At 31.0% G+C, this 7500-nt stretch overlaps 1 protein-coding gene across 1 annotated transcript in view; it reads right to left on the reverse strand.

The window, feature by feature from the left end:
* CADPS2 (calcium dependent secretion activator 2) overlaps window positions 1-7500 on the reverse strand; it is a 5163308-nt gene that overhangs the window by 681090 nt on the left and 4474718 nt on the right. The gene's annotated exons all lie outside the window — the stretch shown is intronic.

Here is a 7500-nt window from a genome sequence, read left to right on the forward strand (position 1 = left end):
TACATCTAATGCAAAACATTAAAGTTTTTATATCATTTGAATGATATTAATAATCAGATAGTCTTTATTTCTAACCAGATGGTAAATAGACTTAATTAATTCTAAAATCATTTTGTGTCCAGTATATCAGATCATAATTCAATTGTCTTCTTGAGTTTATGATAAAAGTACTTACAATGTCTGTGGATCAAAAGACACCAGCATACTTAACTCAACTAAAAGACTATAAAGATTATATACTTTCTAGAACTGCAATATTTTTAGACTTAAACAATACACCTGAAGTCTCCATTGTTTAATATGTTTGGGATGCTTTAAAATCATACTTATATACATATCAGATGGTATAATAAAAGGAAATCCTTGGGATGCAAAGGGAATCTACTTAGATATCTGCAAAGTAAATCTAGACCTATATAAACATAATAATAAAGAAAAATACTACTGGACAAAAAGCTATATTGAAGAAAATAAATAAATTAAATGAGAAATACAAAGAAATTCCTTAACTCATACAAAGTAAAATAACATTAGAAAGAAATATAAAGCTTCCTTTTGTCTAATACTCACAAGTCCTTAAAATACTCTACATAGACTTAAAATAAAAAACAAAAAGGTTGAATAAGCAAAAATCATATCAAAAGAAATTTTCTCCCAAGGAAAAAGAAGAATGTTTCTAGCCAACTTCTGTGAAAAATTGGATGAATTTAGAAATCCACTTTCTACAAATTAATCATAATAACATTTAACATGGAGCCTAAAGATAAAATAAAGAAATTTATAACTACAAAAATGAACAAAACTTAATAAACAACAGACCCAAACTATTGGATAAAAATATTTCATATACAGAGGTTGTTACACAAATAAACAAGCTTAAATCAAACAAAGCACCAGGTAATGATGGTATTATACCAGAGAGCTATAAAATTCTTCCCAAAAGTACATACTCGTTAATATATAAGGTTTTTATTTTGGCCCAAAATGAGTTAATAACTCCCCCATCTTGGCAATACACATTTATTTCGCCAATTTTAAAACCCAATAAAGACCCAACCAGATGCACTTCATATAGACCTATTTCATTACTTAATGTTGACTATAAAATGTTTATGAGTATTTTTGCTGATAGGTTAAAGACAATCATCCCAGGCATTATAGATATAGACCAGACAGGCTTTATTGTAAATAGAAATACTTTTGATAATATAAGGAGAACTTTAACGTTAATTGATTTTGCAACTAAGGAAAAAGAAAGATTTAACACTTATTAGTCCTTTATATAAGTTCAGCATTTGATTCTGTAAGTTGGGACTACTTGTTTATCTTACTGAAGTGCACAAACTTCTCAGATGCATTTGTAACTCTAATTGAACATCTATATAAAGGAGCATTGGCTTACATTAAGATAGGAACATATGTCTCACAAAAAATACCCATTTTAAAAGGTACAAAACAAGGGTGTCCACTCTCTCCACTATTATTTACTTTAATAATGGAGCCTTGGGCTAATTTGTTTAGAAACAGTGCTGATATAGAAGGATTTGATATAGAAGAAAATACAATATCTAAAATTCAACTTTTTGCAGATGATGTTCTAATTACATCAGCAGGATTTAACTCTTCTATGCAGTCCTTATTTGATAAAATGATGGATTTTAAAAACATCTCTGGTTTAAAATTCAATGAAGAAAAAACTAAAATATTACCAATATACACACGAAAAAATGTTCTCATTAGTGATTTTAGCAAATATATACCCAATTCAGGTCAGATAACATACTTAGGTATAATATTAACTAAAGATATCAAATCTATTATACATAATAATTATAGTACCCGTCTTCTTAATATACAAAATCTTTTCAATAGCTGGAACAATATGTTTTTTACCATGGAAGAGCGACTCACAATTATTAAAATGATAATATTCCCTAAGATATTATACTTAATACAATCAATAATACTCCCACCTACAAAAATAATTATTAAGAAATTGAATACACTAATGTTAAATTTCTTATGGGCACCTAATAGACCTAGGATTGCATTAAAGAAACATACTAATAGCTGGTCTCAAGGGGGCATTTCATTTCCAGACTTTAATTTATATACTATCTCTATTATAAAAGTTATTACTTTGTTAATAGATCAGTCATATGTTGCAAGATGGAAAGATTACTGGGAACAAATTAGTATTCACTTCATGAAAATTTCTTTAGCACATAAAAATATTATTGTAAATAACACCATGTTATGGTTACTAAAAGAATTTTGTACTTCAACCATTACACCAAAATATACAGTTAGTTACCCATTAAACATTATAATCAGTTATCGTAATTTTATATTCATGCATCCTAGGTATAAGGAATGGAATTTTATTCTATTCCCTATAATGTATACACAAGGTATGCTTTTGTCAACCACTTCTGAAAGAACTCTTTTAGTCACAGAGAATGATCTAAAGTATTGGTATCAGTTGCTGTCTGATAATAAAGTAAAACATTTAGACTTCTTAAAGCAAGAATTTGATTTGAGAGAAACTTGTTGGTTAGAAGTTCAGACCTTTAGACAACATCTTATTAATAAAATTGATTTAATGTCTTTAACAGTTAAAGAATCTGTTCCAATACTGATTGATTACTTGATATTAAATTTACAACATAGAGTTTCTGATAAAGGTAAGCTCTCATACATACATAAAATTATCAGAGAAGAAACTCATTACAGTACAGATACCTATTGGAATTATTTCACTTCCATTAATGGTGAACCACCAAAACAACAAGATAAACAATATATATTGGAATCTGCTTATAAAACTACTTCTTCCATTAATTGGAGACTTTTTACTTGGAAATTTTTACATAGATCCTTCTATACACCTTTAATGATGAATAAAATAAATAACAAAGACAACTTATGTAAAAGATGTAATGTAGAAATTAATGCTGATTAAGCACATATGTTTTATGACTGTATAAAATTGAAGGAATATTGGAAATTAATCAACGATTTTTTGCAGGCCCTTTTCACAGATAATTTTACTGTTTCTAAATCACATATATTATTTAACACACCTGTTCCTAAAAGTGTTAAAAAAGTTAAGCTTCCCTTATTATGGTCTATTCTAGCAGTGGCTAGAAAAATAATAACCAGAAATTGGATTTCAGATACCCCTCCTTCATTTAATGAATTTAAAAATGTTATGACTGAAGTGTGTCATATGGAATTGATGACAATAAAATCAAGAACTACTAGAAAAACATCTTGTTATATTATATGGGATACTTTACAAAACCTGTTAAAAAAATCTTAGTTTCAATAGCATGACATTATAGTTTAATCAATTGATTTGATTTGTAGTGGATGTCTTTGTAAATACTTTGGTTATTTTATTGAATGTTATAACTATTTCTATTTTAATTACTTGTATAAAATTGTTATGATATTTATTTTGTATGTTAAAAACAATAAACTTGTTTTAAAAAAAAAAAAATATCGAAAGTCACTACAGCGAAACGAAACCATCAACAGTTGGAAACATCGACAGTACATGTATACGAAACTACAGCGCTAACATGGGTCCTGCAAGGGGGAAGTAGTATGGGTACAGTATCATATCATATCCTGTACTTCCCCCTTGCAGGACCCATGCTAGTGCTGTAATTTTGTATACATGTACTGTCGATGTTTCCAACTGTCGATGGTTTCGTTTCACTGTAGTGACATTCGATATTTTAACATGTCGTTGGTTTGACATGAACCCATATATATATATATATATATATATATGGGTCTACTTTGACCCATCGAATTTACATTTCAGTGAAAGGCAATTATACAAGTCCATTTTCTTGAAAGTACACTTAACCAAAAATGCACTTTCACGAAAAAATAGTTAACCAAAAAGAGTTTTCTGGTTCTGGGATCCTGTGGTGGTACAGGTACTGTGTTTCTTAACTGGTCTATGGGAGGGGAGCTTGTTGTAGATCATGGCACAGTGAGGATAAGGGAATATTCCCTTTTCCCTACTGTAGTGTGATCTTGGAGTTAGAATATATACGTAGCGGGGGCACCCCCCCCACACACACATGGGAGGTGCAGGGGAGCTTGCCCCTGTGCATAAATGTGTTCAGTGTATTTTTTTTTTTTTGCTGTTCAGTGAACTGTTTTTTTATGAAAGTGCTTTTTCTGATAAATGCACTTTCACAAAAACGGACTCTCGAAATTGCCTTTCACTGAACTGTAAATTCGATGGGTCAAAGTAGACCCATATCTATATCTATATCTATATATATATATATATATATATATATATATATATATATATATATATATATATATATATGACTGGAAACCATTCTGACTGAAATTCAACTGAATGAAAACTCATTTAATAGAAAACCTTTTTCACAACAAATATATACCAAAAAAACTGTTTTTGTAACCAATCTGGGGGTACAACTTGATGCTGACCATTGCAGTCCACTCATTTCCTTAATAACTCCTATAATAAGAAATGGCATCATCAGATACTTACTGTACACTTCTACACTTTTCTATAAAATTTGCTTTCATTCAAATGAGTTTTCAATCAAATGGGTGAGACCTTTTGGATTTCAGTCAAATAACATGACCCATATGATAGTTTGACATTATGAATATGATTGAAAAGCATTTCAATTTATTTTACATCAAATTTCTTTTGCTTGAGAAGTAAGTTACAATTTTTACTTTTATGTTTTTTGAGATTGTGGAATAATTGTAAAAGGAAGTTTGTCCCTTTCCCCACTGCAGTACAATCTCAGAGTTGGTATTATATATATATATATATATATATATATATATATATATATATATATATATATATATATATATATATATTTATATATATATATATATATATATATATATATATATATATATATATGGGTGTACTGCTTTTAATCGAATACCACTTATTCGAAAAAGAGCAGTAGACCGTTCAGTTATTTGAAAGTGTACTTTCGCGAAACTCATTCCAATGAACCGTTAAAAAGATGAAAAAAAAACCCCACAGAAAACACTTAATAACATTACACTGAGTGAGGGCTCCGCCCCCCACACCCCCCTACTTAAATATACCAATTCCGAGATCGCACTACAGTGGGGAACAGGTAAATTCCTTATTCCCCACTGTAGTGTGCCTCAGCACTTCAGTTTCCTTGAACTTAAGTGCACCTCTGCGTAACCGAGGGTCTACTGTTCGTTTTCGAACAAGTGGATATTCTGTCTTATACAGCAGACCTATATATATATATATATATATATATATATATATATATATATATATATATATAAGATGCAAGGGATATAGAGGATTCAGATATATTATTATGATTCTGTGATATAACCTGTGATACAATATATGATTTTAACATGAATGTACAGCACATTAAATGGCTGACACAAAAGACTGACCACAACATGGCAAACATTAATTTCACTGATAACACAAATATCCACAATTAGCTAACTGAAAAAGGAAAACAAATTTATTTTCCAGTCTACAAAACTTAATCTTTCTCAGCCTTTCAGATTAAATGTGTCTGAATAGTTTTAGTATTATGGAAAGTGTTTTTCTAAGGTAAGGTACACAGTTAGGTATAAAAGCAATCACAGGGCTAGAGTCATACCTCTCAGCTCCTTCGCCCATGAAATCTGATCATAATGGGGGGACAAAGGTCCAAAAATTGGAACAAAGTTTATATATTCTGCGTATAAACTTAGAAAGTGGCTAGAATAACAGAGTTTGTTTTAAAAAGCATTTTCTAAAGCATAAGAAGTCTGAAACTCAGATGTATGTCATTATTTAGTGATTTAATTCCTCAGATCATCCTAGTGATTTGCAAGAAACCCACAAATTTTGTGAGGACCAGACCAACATTTTGAGGCAAAAATCATGACATTTTGTTTTATTTTTTTTTAATTTACATTTGTTGACTGGGCTAGTCCAGCTGGATATATGTCCATTTTCAGTGGAGGCCCGGGGAGAAAAGCTCCACAAATTACAACAACATAAAAGGTCAAGACAAAGACAATAACAGTATAATTTGGTACATAAGTTTTAACAATTATAGTACAAGCCTAAGATTATATATTTTATATTTCAGTAGGAAAAAGGAAAAATTTATCTAAGAATAGATGAATAAGACTAATACGTTTGTATTAGAAATGGTGTAGTACAAATCTTTATAACATATTACAATATTAGATACACCTAGTAATTTATGATAAGAGATACTGAGGTCTCACAAAAACCTAAGAAAGAAAAACACTAGAGATCAATAGATAGAGTATAGAAGAACAGCAAACAAGGATGGATTTCTAGTGTTATTTAACACATAGGTTGTGATACTATATGAAGGTGTTTGATCATTCCACTGTATATACTTATTTACATGAGAAAAAATCCTAAGGAAGGTTAAGCTCACTAAAAATTAGTGAGACAACACAAGATCATGATAGGCTAGGAATTGTGGGAGTCTGGTTAATAGTTAGGTACTTAGTCTGGGTTAACACAGGGGCATAGCCAGTGTGATTTGAGGTAGGGTTTAAGCTTGCTTTTACATAAGCTGACAGAGGATATTGAGGTTAGCTGGCTTGGGAGGATGTTCCAGGCTTTACCTACTGTATTGGAGAACAAGGTGTCACCAGCTAAGTTGTTGAATTTTGATATTTGTACAAGTAGGTTATTAGCTGAGCGTAAGGTCTTGAGGTTATTATAGGGGATGACTAGGGATGTAAGTATGGGTGTATTTTTGAGGTAAATACAGGATCTTATGGGCTACTATTAATTGACTGAAAAGTATTAAATTTGGCAGCTCTAACCATCCTAACTGATTCAGATTGATACAGTGATGAGTTCTATAGGAGGACCCAGCTGCAAATCTGGCAATATTGTTGTAGGAGGATGTAAGTTTACTCAGATTACTTCTACATATTTTGGTATAGATAGGGGAGGCATAGAGCAAGGTACAGATGAGGTGGAATGAGCAATAGTAACCCTGGCTGGAGGTGTAAGAAAGGGTTTTATTCTATAGAGGGAACCTAGTTTCTTGTTTACTATTTTTATGGTGTTATTAATGTGAGGTTCAAAGGACAAGTTGTTATCTATTAGTATGAGTAGCTTGGTGGTTGGTTCAGGAGATATTATAGTTCCATCATTTGAAGTAATAGTAAAGTTAAGTGGGAGGTTCTCTGATTGGGGGTAAATAGTAACATTTTTGTTTTTTTGGGGTTAAGGATAAGACGTCTTTGTAGGAGCCAGTTTTCAACTGTACTAAAGGTCATTTGGGTTAGTGACTGAAGTTCTGATTGAGAAGCAGCAGCGCTTATGAGTGTGGAGTCGTCAGCGTATTGGATACAGTCAGCTTGAGGAATTACAAAATGAAGGTCATTTGTAAAGATGGAGAAGAGTAATGGGCCTAATATAGATCCTTGCGGGACCCCTAG

Source organism: Protopterus annectens, chromosome 11.part0 (genome assembly GCF_019279795.1).
Source record: "Protopterus annectens isolate FY-2018-M chromosome 11.part0, PAN1.0, whole genome shotgun sequence".
NCBI classification, from domain to species: domain Eukaryota; kingdom Metazoa; phylum Chordata; order Ceratodontiformes; family Protopteridae; genus Protopterus; species Protopterus annectens.